Raw genomic sequence first — 23808 nt, 5'->3', positions numbered from 1 at the left:
AAAAGATGTCAGAGACAAAAGGGTCAAAGAGGTGTTGAAGGTGGTGGTCTTTGTCTGAGAAAAGTGCTAATTAAGAATGCAAGACAGGATATTCAAAGTACAGCTCTAGTGGGGGTGGGGTGGAAAGACTAAAGGTTTTAGTTTTAGATTTAAAAATAATGGAAATAGGTGGGGAAAGAAGAATCTATATAAATTATTGAAAAAAAAGGCGGGTGGGGGGGGGAAAAGAAACGGGGTGGGGATGGGGGGAGGGGGGTTTAAGATCTAAAGTTGTTGAATTCAATATTCAGCCCAGAAGGCTGTAAAGTGCCTAGTCGGAAGATGAGGTGCTGTTCCTCCAGTTTGCGTTGGGCTTCACTGGAACAATGCAGCAAGCCAAGGACAGACATGTGGGCAAGAGAACAGGGTGGAGTGTTAAAATGGCAAGCGACAGGGAGGTTTGGGTCTTTCTTGCGGACAGACCGCAGGTGTTCCGCAAAACGGTCGCCCAGTTTGCGTTTGGTCTCTCCAATGTAGAGGAGACCGCATTGGGAGCAACGAATGCAGTAGACTAAGTTAGGGGAAATGCAAGTGAAATGCTGCTTCACTTGAAAGGAGTGTTTGGGCCCTTGGACGGTGAGGAGAGAGGAAGTGAAGGGGCAGGTGTTGCATCTTCTGCGTGGGCATGGGGAGGTGCCATAAGTGGGGGTTGAGGAGTAGGGGGTGATGGAGGAGTGGACCAGGGTGTCCCGGAGGGAACGATCCCTACGGAATGCCGTCAAGGGGGGTGAAGGGAAGATGTGTTTGGTGGTGGCATCATGCTGGAGTTGGCGGAAATGGCGGAGGATGATCCTTTGAATGCGGAGGCTGGTGGGGTGATAAGTGAGGACAAGGGGGACCCTATCATGTTTCTGGGAAGGAGGAGAAGGCGTGAGGGAGGATGCGCGGGATATGGGCCGGACACGGTTGAGGGCCCTGTCAACGACCGTGGATGGAAAACCTCGGTTAAGGAAGAAGGAGGACATGTCAGAGGAGCTGTTTTTGAAGGTAGCGTCATCAGAACAGATGCGACGGAGGCGAAGGAACTGAGAGAATGGGATGGAGTCTTTACAGGAAGCGGGGTGTGAGGAGCTGTAGTCGAGGTAGCTGTGGGAGTCGGTAGGCTTGTAATGGATATTGGTGGACAGTCTATCATCAGAAATTGAGACAGAGAGGTCAAGGAAGGGAAGAGAAGTGTCAGAGATGGACCATGTGAAGATGATGGAGGGGTGGAGATTGGAAGCAAAATTAATAAATTTTTCCAGGTCCCGACGAGAGCATGAAGCAGCACCGAAGTAATCATCGATGTACCGGAGAAAGAGTTGTGGGAGGGGGCCGGAGTAGGACTGGAACAAGGAATGTTCCACATACCCCATAAAGAGACAGGCATAGCTGGGGCCCATGCGGGTACCCATAGCCACACCTTTTATTTGAAGGAAGTGAGAGGAGTTAAAGGAGAAATTGTTCAGTGTGAGAACAAGTTCAGCCAAACGGAGGAGAGTAGTGGTGGATGGGGATTGTTGGGGCCTCTGTTCAAGGAAGAAGCTAAGGGCCCTCAGACCATCCTGGTGGGGGATGGAGGTGTAGAGGGATTGGACATCCATGGTGAAGAGGAAGCGGTTGGGGCCAGGGAACTGGAAATTGTTGATGTGACGTAAGGTGTCAGAGGAATCACGGATGTAGGTGGGAAGGGACTGGACAAGGGGAGAGAGAAGGGAGTCAAGATAACGAGAAATGAGTTCCGTGGGGCAGGAACAGGCTGACACGATCGGTCTGCCAGGACAGTTCTGTTTGTGGATTTTGGGCACCTTACGTCACATCAACAATTTCCAGTTCCCTGGCCCCAACCGCTTCCTCTTCACCATGGATGTCCAATCCCTCTACACCTCCATCCCCCACCAGGATGGTCTGAGGGCCCTTAGCTTCTTCCTTGAACAGAGGCCCCAACAATCCCCATCCACCACTACTCTCCTCCGTTTGGCTGAACTTGTTCTCACACTGAACAATTTCTCCTTTAACTCCTCTCACTTCCTTCAAATAAAAGGTGTGGCTATGGGTACCCGCATGGGCCCCAGCTATGCCTGTCTCTTTATGGGGTATGTGGAACATTCCTTGTTCCAGTCCTACTCCGGCCCCCTCCCACAACTCTTTCTCCGGTACATCGATGATTACTTCGGTGCTGCTTCATGCTCTCGTCGGGACCTGGAAAAATTTATTAATTTTGCTTCCAATCTCCACCCCTCCATCATCTTCACATGGTCCATCTCTGACACTTCTCTTCCCTTCCTTGACCTCTCTGTCTCAATTTCTGATGATAGACTGTCCACCAATATCCATTACAAGCCTACCGACTCCCACAGCTACCTCGACTACAGCTCCTCACACCCCGCTTCCTGTAAAGACTCCATCCCATTCTCTCAGTTCCTTCGCCTCCGTCGCATCTGTTCTGATGACGCTACCTTCAAAAACAGCTCCTCTGACATGTCCTCCTTCTTCCTTAACCGAGGTTTTCCATCCACGGTCGTTGACAGGGCCCTCAACCGTGTCCGGCCCATATCCCGCGCATCCTCCCTCACGCCTTCTCCTCCTTCCCAGAAACATGATAGGGTCCCCCTTGTCCTCACTTATCACCCCACCAGCCTCCGCATTCAAAGGATCATCCTCCGCCATTTCCGCCAACTCCAGCATGATGCCACCACCAAACACATCTTCCCTTCACCCCCCTTGACGGCATTCCGTAGGGATCGTTCCCTCCGGGACACCCTGGTCCACTCCTCCATCACCCCCTACTCCTCAACCCCCACTTATGGCACCTCCCCATGCCCACGCAGAAGATGCAACACCTGCCCCTTCACTTCCTCTCTCCTCACCGTCCAAGGGCCCAAACACTCCTTTCAAGTGAAGCAGCATTTCACTTGCATTTCCCCTAACTTAGTCTACTGCATTCGTTGCTCCCAATGCGGTCTCCTCTACATTGGAGAGACCAAACGCAAACTGGGCGACCGTTTTGCGGAACACCTGCGGTCTGTCCGCAAGAAAGACCCAAACCTCCCTGTCGCTTGCCATTTTAACACTCCACCCTGTTCTCTTGCCCACATGTCTGTCCTTGGCTTGCTGCATTGTTCCAGTGAAGCCCAACGCAAACTGGAGGAACAGCACCTCATCTTCCGACTAGGCACTTTACAGCCTTCTGGGCTGAATATTGAATTCAACAACTTTAGATCTTAAACCCCCCTCCCCCCATCCCCACCCCGTTTCTTTTCCCCCCCCCACCCGCCTTTTTTTTCAATAATTTATATAGATTCTTCTTTCCCCACCTATTTCCATTATTTTTAAATCTAAAACTAAAACCTTTAGTCTTTCCACCCCACCCCCACTAGAGCTGTACTTTGAATATCCTGTCTTGCATTCTTAATTAGCACTTTTCTCAGACAAAGACCACCACCTTCAACACCTCTTTGACCCTTTTGTCTCTGACATCTTTTGATTATCTGCTCACACCACACCCTCAATGTGTCTCTTCCCCCCCACCCACCTTAAACCAATTTATATTTCTCCCTTGTTGAAACTATGCTTCAGTTCTGCTGAAGGGCCATGAGGGCTCGAAACGTTGACTGATTTCTTCTCCGCCGATGCTGCCAGACTTGCTGAGTTTTTCCAGGTAATTCTGTTTTTATTTTGTTTTGGATTTCCAGCATCCGCAGTAGCTTTTAGCTTTTTGTTTTTAACAAAGGTAAACAGACTCACATAATCTTGTCATAAGCTTGCTACCCTTAATGTCCCCATTAGCACATTCCTTAGATAATATCACCACCGTCAACACCCCTTTGTCCTTTTGTCTATGACATCTTTGGCAATCTCTTCTTTGCCTCCACCTATCACTGGCCCCCGATCCAGCTCCACATGTCCCACTCCCCTCAACCAGCTTATATTTCACCTCATTTCACTATTTCCTTAGTTCTGATGAAGAGTCATATGGACTCGAAATGTCAACTGTATCCCTCTCCGCAGATGTTGTCAGACCTGCTGAGTTTTTCCAGCTACATTTGTTTTTGTTTTACATAATCAAACTTTCCACTTTCCACAGAAGCTGCCTGACCTGCTGAGTATTTCCAGCATTTTTTCTTTTGAACAAATATAAACAATAGTACTCCAAGCTGTCCTTCCTCTATAGCTCTAGCAAAATGATTTTTGGGCAGTTGCAACTTCAAGAGAATGTCTTGATGTCATATCAAGAAAACCCAGATTGAAGCAATCTCTAAAAAAAAATTGGTATCGTGCTATGTTAGGTTGGGAATCCCAATTCTAATGGGAAGCCTTGGAAATTGCTGTTGTTTTTTTAAACACGTTTTCTTCTTCCCAGATAGTTCCCTCCTACAAACTAGCACGTTGAGTGATAGTTTCCTCCCATTAGCAAACTTAGCTGACAGGATCGGGAGTTAGAGCCTTTCAGTATCTTCCTTCAATTACCTTGGGATTACGTCCCAATTGTCCAGCAATGTTTATCTTGTCTTATTGGTGAGTGAGCCATTAATTCAGTGGCAGCATGCCCACCTCTAAGTCAGAAGGTGCAGGGTTTGAATCCCAGCTCCAACTCTGAATTCAGGGTTGACATCCAGTGAGATACTTGCATCTGGTAGTTGCAGGAGGTCTCTCCTCATCATATAGGCTTTTTGGAGTCCTTAAAATCCTCCCACTGTGTAGGGCTAACTGCCCTATTGTCTGGTATAAAAATGGTTACAACTCTGGAAGTAATGTCGAGGAAGTAGCCTGTCACTTAATAATCAACCTGCAAATCCTTCTACTACTCCACACTATTCTCCAAGAGAAGCACGTGAAGATAAACAAAAAACAACAACAATCCAGTGGTAAATGGCAGCATAAAAATTAAGGCTACTTGAGGCTGATTGGAATACAATTTAAGATTGTCCCTAAGTGCTGATACATGGTCCTCTATTGCTCCCTTGTCCCAAGGACAGTGAACTGTTTCTTTTTAATTAATTTTACAGATATGGGAATTTCTAGCAAGACCAGCATTTATTGCCCATCCCTAGTTTCCCTGGAGGTGGTGTTGATGGTGTGCTTCCTGCTTGAACCATCACAGGTCTCGTGGTGAAGGTGCTGGCACAATGTTGTTGGGTAGAAAATGGCAAGATTTTGACCCAGCAATGAAGGAACAATGATATATGTCCAAAACAGGATGGTGTGAGACTTGGAGGGCACTTGGAGGTGATGGTGTTCCCATGTACCTACTACCGTAGTCTTTCTGGTGACAGGGGGATTTGGGAGGCGCTGTTGTAGGTCTGGTAGGTAGTACATACTTTACCACTGTGTAGTGGTGGTGGAGGGAGTGAATGTTTAAGGGGTGGATGGCATACCATTTAAGTAGATGTCTTTGTCCTGAATGGTGTTGATGTGTCTTTTGTATGGTTCTATCTGGGCTTGCCACCCTCAAGTAACCAAGTTCCCATATTTCATGTGTGTTATGATCTGGTTAGTGACCGTTAACATTTGAAAATAAATCCAAATACCTAGTTTTAACCAATTGTTAGGCACTCAAGTTTATTTCCTTCTTCCCCAGGAATTCTCTTACAAGGCACATCAATCTCAAAATTATTTACTTTTGTGGAGACCTCCCATAAGCATGCTGCCATAGTCCTCTGGAGAACTTTCCTCAGCTTCAGCTATTCTCAGAGGTAAAATTTTCATTTACCCTCTTTTGACTGTGGAGGCCTGAGTCCCTTGTTCTGGTTACTTTTCCAATAATTCCAAACTAATCTGCTGGTTACTTTCTTTAGCAATAAGACATTGTGAGGCCTACTGTAGATTCTCCCACTGGCTTCAAACTAGACAATCTTCCATCTTCTGTTCCTCACAACATTCAAACTGAGATTAAGCCTCATCTGCCTTCCATGCAGTCAATTATAAAATTAGTGTTTAACTCCACTTACAGCAGATCTGTCTAACTGTCATTTATTTTGGTTAAATTCCCTCAGTAATCTGCAAACCACACAAGGTCCAAACTGCAACTAAAAACCTCTCCCATCAAATACTCAGATAAATTGAAACCAGCGAGTCTACCGAAGCTCCACTCATCTCCATGACAACGTAGCCTGCTCTAAACTACCCTTAAACCAACCTTTAATCTAATTATCCCTCATTTACAATTTCTCCAGCTAAGTAAGCCCACCTGCTGTTTTATGGCTCCATCTCTACTATTCTGACTCTATTAAAAAAAACATGGATAACCTTTTGAACTTCCATTTCTTTAGGTGTCCTGTGAATCACTGAAGCTCAGCATTTAATTACCTTACCTCCACAACAATAATCTTCCCAGAACTAAATGTTACCTCTAAAATATTAACAGGAACCATGAACCAGATATTCGCAACAGTGTCTAGCCAGTAAATGTTGGACAGCTTTTAGTCGTTGAGATCAGTAATTACTGGAGGGGGTGCAGAGGAGATTTACCAGTGTGCTGCCTAAGCTAGAGGGTCTGAGCTATGAGGAAAGGTTGGATAGGCCGGTGTTGTTTTCTTTGGAGCAGCAAAGGTTGAGAGGCGACCTGATAGAGGTGTATAAGAACATGAGGGGCATAGATAGGATGGATAGGAAGGCACTTTTTCCATTAGTAGAGGGGTCAATAACCAGGGGGCATAGATTTAAGGTAAGAGGCAGAAGGCTAAGAGGGGAGTTAAGGAGAAATGGTTTCACCCAGAGGGTGGTGGGAGTCTGGAACTCACTGCCTGAAAGGATGTTGAGTCAGAAACTCTTGTAACATTTAAGAAGAATATAGACATTCACTTGCGTTGCCATAGCCTCCAGGGCTGTGGGCCAAGTGCTGAAAAATGGAATTAGTGTAGTCAGATCTTTGTTGACCGGCGCAGACACGATGGGCCGAATGGTCTCCTGCTGTGCTGTAAACGTCCATGAGTCTATGAGTCTATGAGTAATACTTGAGTATTCTATGTAAAGGAGGCGATGAGTACCTTAAACAGTAAATATACCTAATAAATGGCATTTTATTTGGTACAGTGTGAAAAAATTGCCTAATTATTAATACTTTTGTTTTTGCTGGAGATGGTTATAATATTGTTATAAATTATTCACCAACTAAATATACAAAGAGCTCAAAAAAATCAATGAAGAAAGCCACAAAGTGAACCTTTGTTGGAATTGAATGATAAATATTTGTTTCATTAACTATTAACATTCTGAGTGTTGCCTCCTTATATTTAAGCGAAGATACTCCTTCAAGAATAAATATTAAGTATATCACAATAAGGTTTGGCTTATCCTAGTCTCACACTATTACCAGCTTTCACAAAGCATAACCACCTTTACTATGTACGTATTTTCTGTTAACCTTTCCAGTGTGCTTTATATTAGTTTCGTCAAATTATAATCCATCTGCTGCTCCTCAGCACATTTGCTCAATTGGTCCAGATTTTTTAAAAATGATATCAATCTACCTATGGCTCTACAGAGTAACAGAAGTATTACTTGAGATCAGCCCTTTGGAGAGTGATGAGGAACCTACAGATCTCAGTTATACTGCTGGCTCCACCTGGCCTTCTGGCCTGAAAAAGCAGAGCTTTGCGCATGGGTATATACTTTTAAGCTATATCTGTAACACTCCTTAGAATACCTTAGACATATAATAAAACTGTAACAAATCGATTATTGTTGATCAAACCAATTGGAATGAATTTCAAACATTTTCAGTGTCCTGATAGTTTCCCATTCTTCCACCACTGCCAAAGCCCTCCTCATTCATCAGTCACAATGGGCATTTTATCCTGTTGACCAACATCAAGAACCCCTTCTCATTAATCCTCCATGGTGGGCATTTCACCCAGTCTGCCCATCAGCGTCCTCCTGTATCCATTCTTAGGGCCCTGCTCCATTCCAACCAATCCAATCCAAAGTTGTCTAGTTCCAGATTCCACTTCCTTTTCCCACTTAGGCGTGCTTCATGAGCTTTAGGTTTGCTCCCTTGCATCTCCCCTCCTCTTGCCATCCCCAGCTGAAAATCTCTTATCCAGGATGTGAAGTCCTTGGGCCAGGAACAGTTATATATTCAGCCAGAGACATTTAGGACTAGAACTTCATGAGCTGTTAAACATGGATGCTTGATTATGTACACCTAGCAGACTCCCTCTGCTGGCATACGTGTATATGGTAGCCTCAAATAGGCAAAATGCACAATGCAATTTTCAATACACCACACAGGGCCAGTTCAAGCATCCCAGCTTTGGTTTCTTTCCCTCCTGCAATAGTTTAGAAGTATGACAACTGCATTCCTAGATCGCCAATCGTATTCCTGCTGCTTCTCCCTGACTTGGGAATCAGTGGAGTGCTGCTGCATATCAGAACTGCCAGCTCTGAGTAGGAAGGCAGCCTCACCGAGATTGAGGATTAGCCAAACTAGCAATTTCACTTGGTATGGAAGGATTGTTTGGACAGATCAGTGTTTTAGTCCATTCACACTGTTTGTGCATGTTTCACTTTTGCTGGTGTGTAATTTTTGTCTATGATTTCCTCTTGCAGGAAACACGAGGCCCAGTAGTTCAATTGATTTGCCAAGCACAGCTCCTGAAACGTAAATGCGAAGCAGCGTGATCAGTATTTGGAAACCATCTGATCTACTGATCCTGGCTCTATCTTAGCCTGAGCTATTTTAACACTCATGCTGCTAGCCTGCAGTAGCACTCTGCCTTGTCCTTGATTCTGACACTGGTAAATATTTCTCAGCTCTTCCCCTTTAACATTGACAAATGTAATGGCCTCTAGTTGATCTCTATTGAATCTCTCACAAAAGTCTGTTGATTCTTGCAAACCTGTGTTTCTCTTCAAAATTCAAATTCTGTATCTTGTGCCATGTATCTATTTGGCTTTGTGTGTGTCTCTCTCTCCCTCTCTTGTTGCTTCCAACATCAAAATTGCACATTGCAAAAACCCCTAATCAACAACAACTTATATTTATTAGCACCTTTAAATTAGGTTCTTCACAGGAGCAGCATCAAACAAAATCTGGCACCAGGCAACACAAGGAGATTTTAGGCAGGTGGCTAAGAGCTTCATCAGGAAGGTAGGTTTTGAAAAGTGCCTTAAAGGAGGAAAGGGAGAAGAGATTTAGGGCTAGTCTAGTGTCTAGGTGACTCAAGGCACAGCTGCACATCAGCCGCACACCATTTCTTCTCAGGCCAGGCCATAGCACTACCACTTCCTCCCAGCTCAGGCCTCGACCTCTGGTTTAACTAATATGCATATTCCCTCCAAGATGGTGTCTCCATGTAGCCAATCCTCAATCCTCAGGCATATTCCATTATAAGGACTATTCTTTTAAACATGGCTGGACCATTGTGGATTAATAACAGAAGCAAAGTAGCTTTACAAGAGAAATAATTCTCTTTTCCAATTTGAAAGAGAAATTCTTCACCTTGACTAAAGAAAACTCATGGCTCAGTGATATATTGGTTTGCTTATCTCAAGAATGTCCAAAAGTTTGAACAGTCTAAAATACATTTAATTAAAAAATCAAGTGTTTACAATAGTCTGGTTTAAACCTGATTGTTGAGATATTAAAGTTCCAGCACATTCATCTTACGCACTTTTCTAACTCTTCAGGATTTTATCGAAAACATAATCCAGCATATTCAACAGAGACTGTTAGTAATATGAAAGATTTGCAAGCCAACACAATTATTCTGCACCATTTTTTTCTGCCAGTAAGCCAGGATATGGAATACAACTCAAAAGAAAAACAGAGACAATGATTATTTATTTTCAACAATGAAAATTTAGAAAGCATTTCATCTCATTTTATCGTAGGTCCATGAAATGGCAACTTTAGTCACTTTTGCTCTCAAGCTCTAAACCAAACACAACTGTTAAACTTGAACCTTTTTTTAAAGTTGTTTGATGTTTTTGAAGTTACTTTGGATTTAAGAAAAATCAAATTTATTCAGAATATTTTGAACATTGTTGTTGCTCTAGGAATTTGCATAAGGTTAAGGAAATACAATGAATGCTTAATTACTCTTTCAATAAAATATTAATGTTTCAGAGAATACATCCTACTTCTAAAATTCATTTTGAACATATTATTCAGTCCCATTTCCAGATCAGCGTTAATAAAAATCAAACAAAACACAATGACGGTTTCTAAATCCTTTTGCACGCAGACTGTTTCTGCTTTCATTTCAATCTCAACTCCTCAAACAGGTAAGAGAAAGTTTGGATAAATGAGGAGAATAACTTAATATTTCTAACACAAATGTGCTTTGGCTGTTCAATACTTTGGACCTGCAGAGTGCACCAAACCAGTGGTTCTCTTCATCCTGTCTGAACAAAATTGTATTTTTAGAATTGAATAAATTAAATTCAGTTGTTATTTTCACTGAAGCTTTTTAAATGGTCAGATCATAAAGTTACTCCAAGTGAGTCATTTAAAAATAAAACCACTTGATCAAAAGCAACTTGATTCAGATGCTATGGATCCAACAACAACTATTTGCTGTCATATAGCACCTTTAACATTGGAAAATGTCCCAAGGCATTTCACTGGAACTTTACCAAACAAAATTTGACATTGATCCATATAAAGAGGTATTAGGGCGGTTCACCAAAAACATGGTCAAAGAGGTAGGTTTCAAGGAATGTCTTAAAGGAGGAAAGAGAGATCAAGAGGGGGAGAGATTTAGGGAGGGAATTACAGAGCTGAGGGCCTGGGCAGCTGAAGGCACAACCACCAATGGTGGAAGTAAAGGCTATAATTAGATGAGTACAGGTTTCTTGGAGGGTTGTGGGGCTGGAGAAATACAGGGAAAGGGAGGGGTAAGGTCATGGAGGAATTTGAAAACAAGGACAAGAATTTTAAAATCGAGGCGTTGCTTAACTGGGAACCAATGTAGGTTAGCGAGCACACGAGTGATGAGTGGACAGGACTTTGAGCTAGTTAGGACTCTGGAAGCAGAGGTTTGGATGAGCTCCAGTTCACAGGAGGATGCAGGTTGGAAGGTCATGCAGGAGAACACTCAGATAGTCAAGTCTTGAAGTAATAAAGGCAGAGATGAATATTTCAGCAGCAGATGAGCTAAGGTAAGGGTGGAAATGGGTGACATTACAATGATGGAACTAAGTGGTGTTGATGGAGCAGATGTGAGGTTGGAAGCCCAGCTCAGGTCAAAGGGATACCAAAGTTGGGAACAGTCTAGTTCAGCCTCAGTTAGTGATCAGGGAGTGGGATGGAGTCAGTGGTTCGGAAACAGAGTTTGAGATAGGAACCAAAGACAATGGTTTTGGCCTTCCCAATGTTTAATTGGAGGAAATTTCTGCTCATCCAATTCTGGATATCAGACAAGCAGCCTTACATATCAGATACAGTGGAAGGGCCAAGAGGGGTGGTGGTGAGAAAGAGCTGGGTGTTGTCAGCGTGCGTATGGAAGCTGGTAGGGAACATGCACACCTACATCACCTAAGCTGTACAAAGGAGATGGTCCTCCACATTATGGGCTGGCTGTGACAGAATGGATTGCATCTAGCATCACTGAGCATACCGAGGATGGTGGTATGTCTCTGCCTTTTCCCCTTCTCAACTCCCAGCTCACCTTCATCCTGCTATCTGACATGAAGTGCAAGTTGCTGACAATGATGTGACCATGGACCTCTTGTTTTCTATCCAATCCCCATTCCCTCACCCCAAACCTCCGCTTCTGATATTCTGCTTTCAAATACCCATGAACTGCCACCTGCCCAGTCATAACAGCCTCACAGGGCAAGACAACACTGCGCCACTGTTGAAGAAGCACCATCACTTGATCTGCCACTTGCAGGTATAGCTCTGATATTGGGCACTCTGTGGACTCCAGAGGGTAGTATAAAGTCGGGTATCTGTACAGGGAGCTTCACTGGTCATGAGTGGGCTACAGCCAGGCCAGGTAGAAGGATAGTTTGTGTGCCAGTTCTCCAGAGGTCACACTCTGTGGTTGGCATGTGTCAGTCTAACAGCCAACAACTTTAAACTTTTGGGATGGAAAATCAAAGAGACAATGGGCTGAATTTTCACCATGGTTGGGGGAAACAGGAGCTTTGAGTCAGGGTCCCATCTCTGATGGGGAACTGATTGAAGTTCAGATTTCCATGGGGGTGAACCATTAATTGATACGGAGATGGGTTTCCTTTCCAATTAGACCCAGTGGGGGCAGGAATGAGGGTGGGTCGGATGAAATATGGGACTCATTTAGACTCCCCATGGCAGTGATCACAGAGGCTGCTGTTTGTGGCAAAGTCATCCACTTCACCAGAGAGAAGTGAGATGTTACAGAGGAGCTGGAGGCCTGGAACCTGGGGCAGGGCTGCTCCTTGTTCCATTGATGCCGATCTGGATCTAATTTTGGAGGCCATGAGGGAGATGAGAAAGGTTCTCTTCCCGGACGGTGGGAGGAGGAAGCCACTTCATCATGCAGCAGGTGTGCCTCTCTGTTTGGTATCACATGAACAAACATATGCATGTATGAAGTCGGAGCTGGAGTAGGCCATTCAGCCCCTCCAGCTTGTTCCACCATTTGATAAGATCATGGTTGATCTGATTGTGACCTCAGCTCCACTTTCCTATCTACCCCCTTCCCTTTTCTTTCTCTTGTCAATCAAGAATCTATCTAACTCAGCTTTAAAAGTATTCAATGACCCTGCCTACACAGTTCTCGGGGGAAGAGAAGTCCATAGACTAATGAGCCTCTGAGAGAAAAAAATTCTCCTCATCTCCATCTTAAATGAGAGACCCCATTTCCCCTAGTTCTGGTCTCTCTCATAAGGGGAAACATCCTCTTGGCATCCATCCTGTTAAGTGCCTTGAGGATCTTGCATGTTTCAATAAATGCATTCTAATTCTTTTAAACTCAAATGGATATAGGCCCAATCTTTCCAACCTGATGAGCTGTCTTCCACCAGGACCTCACCATTCTCAAGATCCACACCTGGAGAAATATGTTATGGAGAGAGCACAGCAAACCAGCACAATGACTGAGACCCTTACAAGAGGGTACTGGAGGGCACCACCCACTGGAATCACATCTCCAGAAGCCAAGTGGCCTGCTCAAAGGCTGACCTGCTAAGCAGGTGACATCGATTGTATTGTCTCTGTGCCTCCATCCAGGGCTTCAGTAGAGGGGGTCAGTGGCCATCTCTTCAAGGGATTTCCCTTGTCCCTCGGATACATCCATACACTTTGGGAATTGGGTTGACGATCTGAGGCAGCTTGGGCTGGTGAAGGATGAAGGAGTCATAGCAGCTCCAGGGAAGTGAGCGCATACATGGAGGAAGCTCTTGTTGTGGTCACAGACCAAGTTGAACTTTGAGGGAGTGGAAGCCCTTCCTGTTGATAGGTTTCACTAGCCGGTGACTTGATGGTCACATGGATGCAATCGATGATGCCATGCGCCTGCGGATGGTGCCAAAACCCAACCCCCACTGTCCCTTCGAGGCTGTGTCTGTTGTTAAATGGATGTGTTCCAGCTCTGGCAAAAAGGCCTCATCAACCAGTGAATGGTGAACAGCTATTTTTGAGATGGCACTATGGTCCACCACTGATCCTTGGAAGAAATCAGAAGCATTAAAGTTCAATGTCACAGTGACTTTGACAGCCACTGCCAGGACATGACAACAGTGCTGTGAGGTGCAAGGTCTTCGGTGAGGATGGCACAGATCTCCATGACCATCTGCCTGGAGAGTCGCAGATTCCTGCGGTACTGCTTCCTGTTTATCTTTAGGTAACCCCATCTTCAGCAGCCGATTCAGTGTTGAGGAATTGGCCTCCATTTGTCTTCCTGCCTTTTTTTCCTTCTCCCGTGTCTTCCTGATGCCTGGGGTCCAGTCCTTCCTATGAAAGATTTTACCCCTCATTGTCACCGGGGCCCAAAGTCTGACAGTTGTGCCCCCTTTGCCAGCAGGAGCCATACTTCCAGGCAGGTCCTTGGCAGCTTTGCTCCCTGTTTTTCTGCCCAGGCGCTAAATGCCCACTCTCTCTGCTACCTGTGCAGCCCTAAGGGCACCCCATACCAAGTGTCCAGACCCTGTTTGCCCCGCTACCCTGTTATGGGGCTGGGTAGTGCCCTGGGGCAATTACAACTGGTTCCCCACTCTTCACCCACCTGCCTTCAGCTGGTCAGTTTCTGAAGATGTGTTACCTGGCCACTTCTTGAAAAATTTAAACTCTGCCAATTGACAAGCGCTTATCTAGCTTTTTTAGTTATTTAATTGGCCTCAGTTGTCCCACCTTTCCCCTGCCCTTGTCATTAAGCCGGGATTAGTGCCTTGAAATTAACATGCTCCCCGGCACTGGTGTTTTCAAGACACCCCCTCCCCGCCACCTCAGTTCCTGCCTTCGGGGATCACCAAAACTTCAGCCCAACACTTAGAACCATAGAACCGAAAAAAAGTTACAGTACAGGAAGAGGCCATTCAGCCCATCATGTCTGTGCCAGCTGAAAAATAAAAAATAAAAAACGAGCCGCCCATCCTAATCCCACCTTCCAGCATCTGGTCCGTAGCCTTGAAGGTTACAGCACTTCCAGTGCAGATCCAGTTAAGGGTTTCTGTCTCCACCATCAACCAGGCAAAGAATTCCAGACACCCTCCAACCTCTGGGTGAAGACGTTTTTCCTCATGTCCCCTCTAATCCTTCTACCAATCACCTTAAATCTGTGCCCCCTGGTATCTGTGACCTCTCCGCTAGGGGAATCAGGTCTTTCCTGTCTACTCTATCTAGGTCCCTCATATCTGTCAGCAAGGAAGAAGATTGCAGAGGTATCTAAAAAAAAGAGCATGAATTAAGAGGACTCCAGGCCTACTCCTGTTCCTAACTCGTATGTTTGTACGACTCATTCTCTCGCATCAATTCAACTGCAGCTTGGATTTTCACTGCTCCCATTCAGGGAACAGTGATTTTAACAGTGGGGTGAAAGCTCTGTACCCAGCTTCAACCTGTAATGCCTAAAGAGAGGTTCAAGCAAACAGCTTTCTGCCTGTCATGTTTGTCTTTCAGCGATTAAGCATTATGTTGGTCAAAAACACAATTATGATCTGAATCCTGTGAACTGAGTGTTCTGGGATAAATAAATACAATTAAAAATACATCAAAATCAACCACGAGTCAGAACAAAAAAATACCTACACTTTGGAAATGTAGCTGCTTTATGTAAGAGCTGAATAAAAATAATTCATTTGGCTATGAGAATAAGGAATAGAAAAATATTTACACTATCACTATGGAAATGATAGTGAAAACATAAGGATCCTGATTGACTGAGGAACGATTGTTCTTCATTTAACTGTGCTTTGAACTCTTTGCCACAATGACAGAAATGTTTACATTCAGCAGTTTGGCCAAAGAGTGCATCACTCTTTGAGGTGAGACACCCCAGTGCTGATTCTACAGGTACCAGTTCACAGTGAGATCTTCGTCTCCATATCGTGGTATTGTGGGCACACTTCCCACATTCATCTGTTACTATTATTGGACAGAATATTGTGCAAGGTGATACTCAGCTGGTTGACAGGTGAGAGTCCTAGCGAGCAGCAGGCATTTGTAAAGTCAGCACTCATATCCAATGTGGCAAAAACAGTCCATAAACTCATTGGTGAATTCAAGTCGCAGTTTGCGCCAGGTCCCAGCTGTACATCCAACATCCACACAAATGTGAATTACTGATACAATTCCACAGCCTCATGCTTGAGTTATAGGAATGAGAATTCAGTTTTCTTGGAGGTTTGGCTCTACATTCAGTATAATGATCAATGCAGCAATTTTGCAAGGCGAGTATAAGCTTCTGGGCATTAAAATTAATCACTGGAAAATTTGAAGAGCTGCAAATCAAATGTGTTGATCTCTACATTTAATTCTCTGATCAGCCATCCAGTCTGAAGTTCAGCTCTTTCATAAGGCTAAATCAAAAGGTCTGATTCTCATCGCACAGGGGCTGGTGCACAAGCCTTCCTAAACTATCAGCACACATGGACACATTTTGCCCCATCAAAGGAGAAAATAGATGTTGAACTTCAGGTACCACCTGTCCATGATTCAGTTATCGTAGAAACAGGGATAATGTCTATCCATTGCAAGGTACTTCTTTAATCAGTCTGTTTTTTCCTTATTGTTCATTATTGCCTCAGCTGCACCAGTCCTTAATGCTCTCACATTTTAGCTCGATACTTACCTCCTAACTTTAATGGGAGTGAAATTTGGAACAAATGTAATGTGGCTAGTTAATCTGATATCGCCCATTGTACACTATTGGTCAAAGTTAAAATGGCCCCCGTTGTGTGGGTTCCCCCCTCCCATGTGCCCTCAGTCAGGACGCCTGCACTTAGACAGATGTGACTTTGGGGAAAACAAGGTTTTTAAAAATTCTTTCAAGGGATGCGGGCTTCGCTGGTGAGGTCAGCATTTATTGTTCATTCCTAATTGCCCTTGAGAAGGTGTTGGTGAGCTGCCTTCTTGAACTGCTGCAGGCCATGAGGTGTAGGTACACCCACAGTGCTGTTAGGAAGAGAGTTCCAGGATTTTGACCCAGCGACAGTGAAGGAAAAGCAACATATTTCCAAGTCAGGGTGGTGAGTGGCTTGGGGGGGAACTTCCAGGTGGTGGTGCTCCCATGCATCTGCTGCCCTTGTCCTTCTAGATGGTAGTGATCGTAGGTTTGCTGTTTAAGGAGCCTTGGTGAATTCCTGCAGTGCATCTTGTAGATGGTACACACTGCTGCCACTGTGCGTCGGTGGTGGAGGGAGTGAATGTTTGTGGGTGTGGTGCCAACCAAGTGGCTGCTTTGTCCTGGATGGTATCAAGCTTCTTCAGTGTTGTAGGAGCTGCACTCATCCAGGCAAGTGGGAAGTATTCCATCACCCTCCTGACTTGTGCCTTGTAGATGGTGGTCAGGCTTTGAGGAGTCAGGAGGTGAGTTACTCACCGCAGGATTCCTTGCCTCTGACCTGCTCTTGTAGCCACGATATTTATATGGCTAATCCAGTTCAGTTTATGGTCAATGGTAACCCCCAGAATGTTGATAGTGGGGGATACAGCGATGGTAATGCCATTGAATGTCAAGGGGCAATGGTTAAATTCTGTCTTGTTGGAGATAGTCAATGCCTGGCACTTGGGTGGCGCGAATATTATTTTTCACTTGTCAGTCCAAGCCTGGATATTGTCCAGGCCTTGCTGCATTTGGACATGGACTGCTTCAATACCTGAGGAGTCACGAATGGTGCTGAACATTGTGCAATCATCAGTAAACATCCCCGCTTCTGACCTTATGATGAAAGGAAGGTCATTGATGAAGCAGCTAAAGATGGTTGGGCCTAGGACACTACCCTGAGGAACTCCTGCAGTGATTTTCTGGAGCTGAGATGACTGACCTCCAACAGCCACAACCATCCTCCTTTGTGCTAGGTATGACTCCAGCCAGTGGAGAATTTTCCACCTGATTCCTATTGACTCCAGTTTTGCTAGGGCTCCTTGATGCCACACTCGGTCAAAGGGCAGTCACCCCCACCCCACCTCGGGAGTTCAGCTCTTTAGTCCATGTTTCAACCAAGACTGTAATGAGGTCAGGAGCTGAGTGGCCCTGGCGGAACCGAAACTGAGCATCAATGAGCAGGTTATTGCTAAGCAAGTGCCAATGGATGGCACCATTGATGACTCCTTTTATCACTTTACTGATGATTGAGAGTAGACCGATGGGACGGTAATTGGCCGGATAGGACTTGTCCTGTTTTTTGTGTACAGGACATACCTGGGCAATGTTCCACATAGCCAGGCAGATGCCAGTGTTGTAGCTGCACTGGAACAGCTTGGCTAGGGGTGCAGCAAGTTCTGGTGCACAAGTCTTCAGTACTATTGCCGGAATATTGTCAGGGCCTATAGCCTTTGCAGTATTCAGTGCCTTCAGTTGTTTCTTGATATCACATGGAGTGAATTGAATTGGCTGAAGACTGGTGTCTGTGATGCTGGGGACCTCCAGAGGAGGCCGAGATGTATCATCCAATCAGCATTTCTAGCTGAAGTTTGTAGCAAGCGCTTTAGCCTTATCTTTTGCACTGATGTGCTGGGCTCCTCCATGATTGAGGACGGGGATATTTTGTGGAGCCTCCTCCTCCAGTGAGTTGGTTAATTGTCCACCACCATTCATGATTGGATGTGGCAGGACTGCAGAGCTTAGATCTAATCCATTGGTTGTGGAATAGCTTAGCTCTGTATATCACTTGCTGCTTATGCTGTTTGACACACAAGTAGTCCTGTATTGTAGCTTCACCAGGTTGACACCTCATTTTTAGGTATGCCTGGTGCTGCTCCTGGCATGCCCTCCTGCACTCTTCACTGAACCAGGGTTGTTCCCCTGGCTTGGTGGTACTGGTAGAGTGGGGGCCATGAGATTACAGACTGTGGTTGAGTACAATTCTGCTGCTGATGATGTCCCACAGCACCTCATGGATGCCCAGTCTTGAGTTTCTAGATCTGTTTGACGTCTATCCCATTTAGCATGGTGGTAGTGCCACACAACACGATGAAGGGTATCCTTAATGTGAAGGCAAGACATTTTTGCCTTGATGCCATGCGATTTCATAGGGTCCGGAGTCGATGTTGAGGACTGTATACCACAGTGCCGCCACCACTGCTGTGGGATAGGACATATGGTGGTGTTTGGGAGGTTATGATTCCGTGAGGATGACTATGTCAGGCTGTTGCTTGGCTAGTCTGTGAGACAAATCTCCCAATTTTGGCACAAGCCCCCAAACGTTGGTAAGAAGGACTTTACAGTGTCGACAGGGCTGAGTTTGCCATTGTTGTTTTCGGTGCCTAGATCGATGCTGGGTGGTCCATTTGTTTTCATTCCTTTGAGGCTGTTTAGCAGTTTGATACAACTGAGTGGCTTCCTAGGCCATGTCAGAGGGTATTTAAGAGTCAGCCACATTGCTGTGGGTCTGGAGTCACATTCAGTGAACCAGATGGGTTTTTACAACAATGGTTTCATGGTCATCTTTCAACTTTTAATTCCAGATTTTTATTGAATTTAAATTCCACCATCTGCTGTGGTGGGATTTGAACCCAGGCCCCCAGAGCATTACCTGGGTCCCTGGATTACTAGTCCAGCAACAATGCTGCTTCGCCACTGCCTCCCCATTTGGTTAAGTCATTGCTGACACTCAGTTACAGATAAAGAATGGCCTCTTGGATGAGGAACTAGAGGGGTGAGACACAAGCAACCATCTCCAAAGGAAATTTCTGAAAAACAATGTATGCATCTGTTATTGTGGCTCCAAGCACAGAGGATGTTCATTCGCACATTCATGGCAGCACAGAAATAGTTCAGTGTTGGGTGTGAGTGTTGCCTGATGGAATGCAAAGGAATGGAAGTTAATGTTATCCAAAGCACTGGTTAGACACCATTTGGAATAATGTGTTCAGTTCTGGATACCGCACTTCACCTTAGAGTGAGGGCGCAGTAAAGATTCACCAGAATAGTACCGGCTAAAAGGGCTGAATCATGAAGACAGGTTGCATAAACTCGGCTTGTATTCCCTTGACTACAGAAGATTAAGAGGTGATCTAGCTGAGGTGTTTAGGTGGAGTTCATAGGGTAATAGAGAGAATGTATTTCAACTGATGGGGAAGTCCAAAACAAGGGCATAAACTTAACGTTAGAGCTAGGTCATTAAGGGTGATGTCAGGAAGCACTTCTTCACACAAAGGGGGTTAGAAATCTGGAACTCTCTCCCCCAGAAATCCATGTTGTGGCTGGATCAATTGAAAAACTGAAATTGACAGATTTTTGTTGGGCAAGGTTATTAAGGGTTGTGGAACCACAGTGAGTTGGATGGAATTAAGGTACAGATCACCTATGACAGAACAGGCTCAAGGAGCTGAATGGCCTCCTCCTGTTCCTATGAGTCAAACACGGTGCAGTTTTTTAAAACCAATTCAGATCGATCCAAACCCCAAATAATCTCAATTGAACAAATGAAAATGGTCAGAAATGAGCCGCAGAATGGGGCAGAATTTTCCCTGTGCGCTTCTGAACCCTGCTGTTAGGTTGAAATGTGGGTCAGATGTCCACATTGTGTGGAGAATAATCGCTTATTGTGACTTTCCCCAGAGCAGCTAATTAATGGCCAGAGAGTGGAATTAAGGATGCCGGATGATGTGGAAAAGCTGGAGAGCCAATCAAAGGCCTGAAAGCAGCAGCAGGCTGTAATAGAAGGTAAATAAAGGAGCGGGCACTCTGGGGTTGTGGCATTCTTTCTCCAACTTTTTTTTTCAATTTAAATTTTAAAATGTTTTTACAGCCAGGCTACCAATGTGGGGTACAGGGAAGTTCCTCCACAAGGCGGCCTGTGGCTGCTACAGCACCCAAGCAGGCACGAAGGTGTTGTTAGAAAATCCCACACAGCCTCCATTAATTGGCCTGAAAAGGCCCTTAATGAGCTATGTTAGCTACCCACCCACTGGGTGAGGGGAGGGGTTATCCCTGCCACTGCCCCCATCCCACCTCTGCAAAAAAATGGCCCACAGCGGGATGCAGCCAAGGAACTGGCATGCTAGCCATCAGGGCTATTTTTAGCTCCTGCCATCTCCACCCTGCAGCAGGGACTAAAAATATTGCCCTATATCTCCCTGCTGTGTTATCAATTTACATTTAATTCTTGTTCATAACTCTGTTATGTTTCCTTTTATTTGCTTTGTCACTAAAATAAGCAAGTGGAGGAACTGAGTATGTCTTCCAGGCAAAGTTGACAGGAGTATATATTGGTCAACACCTACGGGAAAAAAAAACCTGGATAAATACATGGTTACAAACAAGAGGCAAGAATTGTAAAGATTAAGGGCAAATAGAGATAACCATGAGTTGTGTGGAACAGAGCGGTTCAAGAGCTGCCACAACCATTGAGGTTTCACAGCAATTAAGTCTTAAATATACAATCGGGCTGAAAAGGTGGACAGGTATTCTGGAGGGAGAAACAGGATGAAATTTCACAGAACGTATGCTTAAAGGATTTATGGGACTGGATATTATTTATAGTAGAACGAGCTGTGATCCTTGGATGGGGGAAAAGGCTTTTCTCTCGTTTCATGTTTTCTACATCTGTTTTTTCCCTTTGCCTCAGAATGTTCCTTGTGGGACTGCAGGACCTTATGAGGAACCTCAGGATTTGGAGCCACACCCTACCTCCCTCACAGTTCGGCTTGCTAGCATATTGGCACAGTCTAATTGGTGCCATTTAGAGATGCTATAATAACTGGTATTTACATAGCAGTTTTAACTTAAAGATATGTCCCAAAGCATTTGACAGGCAAATGGAAAAGGATGTCAAACAAGGAAGGGGAAAGGATCACTGAAAGCTGGGTTAAGAAGATTGGTTTTGAAAAGATGTTTAAAGGTGGTGAGACAATATATTAATGCAAGGAGATCCAGTTGATGGGTGTGTCAAATGATGGGATGAAGGGAGAGGAGGAGGGAAATAAACAAAAGGCTGGCATCAGTGAAACAAAGCACTGAGAAGCGAAATAATCAAAGCAAAATTCTGAGGATGCTGGAAGTCTGAATAAAAACAGAAAGTTCTAGAAATACATGGCAAGTCTGGCAGCATCTGTGGAGAGAGAAACAGAGTCAATGGGAAGAATTTTCCCGTCGGCGAGTGGGGGCAGGGCCCTCTCGCCGACGCGTAAAATGACACGGGGTGACATCAGGCGAGCGTCCCAACGTCACCGTGCATCATTTAGATTGTCAATTCAGCGGGTGCAGCTGCGTGCCCACCGAACTATCAAAGGCCTATTAAGGCCATTAACAAAGTAACTATAGCTGTTAAAAATGCTGCCAGTCCAACCTTAAAGTTGGCGGCAGGCGAAGAGCCCAGGCGGCCTTTGCATTTTTCATGAAACCTCGTCCACAGGCGGGATGAGGTTTCAAGAAGGGTGCATTAATTATATAAAATTTTTTGAAAAAAATGAATGGACATGTCCCAGCTCATGTGACAGTTTCACATGAGGGGACATGTCCTTAAAACTTTTTTTTTATCTTTATTACATTTTTCGAAACTTAAACTAATCTCCCTGAGGCACCTCCGTGCTTCAGGGATATTTCTGCGTATGCCTGAAAGAGCACAGGCCCCGACTAAGGGAATCCACCCCCCCACCCCCCCGCCTGCACAGGGAGTGCACAGCGCTTCTGGGTGTGCATCACGCTGGGCGAGCCTTAATTGGCCTGGCCATGTAAAATGGCGCGTGCACCCCGATCGGGGGCGCCGATCAGGTTTGTGCTCACTCCCGCCCGCCCCCGCACAACCCCCCCGATGGGGGGAAATTTCTGCCCAATGTTATGAGTTGAATATGACTCTTCTTTTGAAATTGATTAAAGTAACTCATACAATGACAGTTGAATATTTTCCAACAACGTTTTCCATAGGAGGCCATGTGAGAAGCCTGAGCCTTGAGTTAATGCAGGTTACCATGTATCTCTAAAAGGCATTCGATAAGGTGCCACTTCAAAGTTTGCTACACAGATGAGAGCTGATAGGGTAATTGAGTGAGCAAAAATTTAGCACATGGAGTATAATGTGGGAAAACGTGAGGTTGACCACTTTGGCAGGAAGAAGAGAAAAGCAGAATGTTATTTAAATGGACAGACACTGCAGAATGCTGCAGTACAGAGGGGTCTGGGCGTCCTGGTACATGAATCACAAAATGTCAGCATTCAGATTCAGCAAGTAGTTAGGAAGGCAAATCTGGAGTGTTGGTCTTTACTGCAAGGCAGATGCAGTGTAAAAGTAGGGAAATCTTGCTACAGCTGTACAGGGCATTGGTGAGACCACACTTCGAGTACTCTGTACAGTTTTGGTCACCTCAATTAGGGAGGGACGTATTTGCATTCGAAGCAGTTCAGAGAAGGTTCACTAGGCTGATTCCTGGTTAAGCAAACCCAACTTCTGAAAAACGGCCCCGAAAGTTGGTATTTTCATTTGGTGAGGGCCAGGTCGTGCCCATTGCCCCTGGAAAGAGTTTGTAGACAGTATAGAGGCTGTTGGGTACGGTGGGCTGGGCGAAACGATGGCCTCAGTGTTCCAGGACTTTGTCCCAGCTGTGAAAAAAGAATGAAACAAAAAACATCCCTCCAGCAATCACCCTTTATACCCCCCATGCGCCTTCCGTGTCAACCCATGCTATCTCACCCCCCTATGGCCCTCCATGCTAACCTACACCCCTCCACCAACCTCCCATAGATCTTTATAGCCCCTATGCCAACTTAGTGCCAACTCATGCCAGCCCATGCCTCCCCACTCACCATCCTTTGCCCTTACACCCTCAATGCCAACTCATCCAGTATATACCATGGGCAGACCTTAGGATCCATGCTGAGATGAAATACAGTTCTTAATTGTCTATGGATGAATTCACTACTTAAAAAAACACTCTCATTGCAAAAAAAATCCATTCACTACATTTAATGACCTTTAATCCCTTATAAGAACAAACATTTTTAGTCAGAGTCCCACTTCAAAAACTTTATAAGCACTTGGACCTGTTAATCAAACTGTGAAGTGACAGGCACCACATTGTGATAATGATAGTTGTGAAATAAGACTCGCAATACTAATCCTGTAATAGTAACCCTCAGTCTTATGTCAACAGACAGAGTGAAATAGCAAACACTGAATTTTTTTTCACCACTGCATGCAGTTTATTTTTCAGATATTTAAAGGGCAGGAAATTTAAATGCCTTGACAGCTTGATAGCCCCCT

General features: G+C 45.0%; 1 long non-coding RNA gene across 1 annotated transcript in view; it reads right to left on the bottom strand.

Annotated features, from left to right (window-relative positions):
• Positions 1–9525: 9525 nt before the first annotated feature.
• Positions 9526–23808, bottom strand: part of LOC144687073 (uncharacterized) — a 124455-nt gene continuing 110172 nt past the window's right edge. Inside the window, exon 2 of the long non-coding RNA XR_013578054.1 lies at positions 9526–10361. This is a non-coding gene — a long non-coding RNA (uncharacterized LOC144687073). The remainder of the gene's footprint in view (positions 10362–23808) is intronic.

The sequence above is a fragment of the Cetorhinus maximus genome, chromosome 12 (genome assembly GCF_964194155.1).
Source record: "Cetorhinus maximus chromosome 12, sCetMax3.hap1.1, whole genome shotgun sequence".
NCBI lineage: Eukaryota > Metazoa > Chordata > Chondrichthyes > Lamniformes > Cetorhinidae > Cetorhinus > Cetorhinus maximus.
The sequence above is the reverse complement of the archived record's forward strand: the minus strand, read 5'-3'. Positions and strand labels throughout refer to the sequence as shown.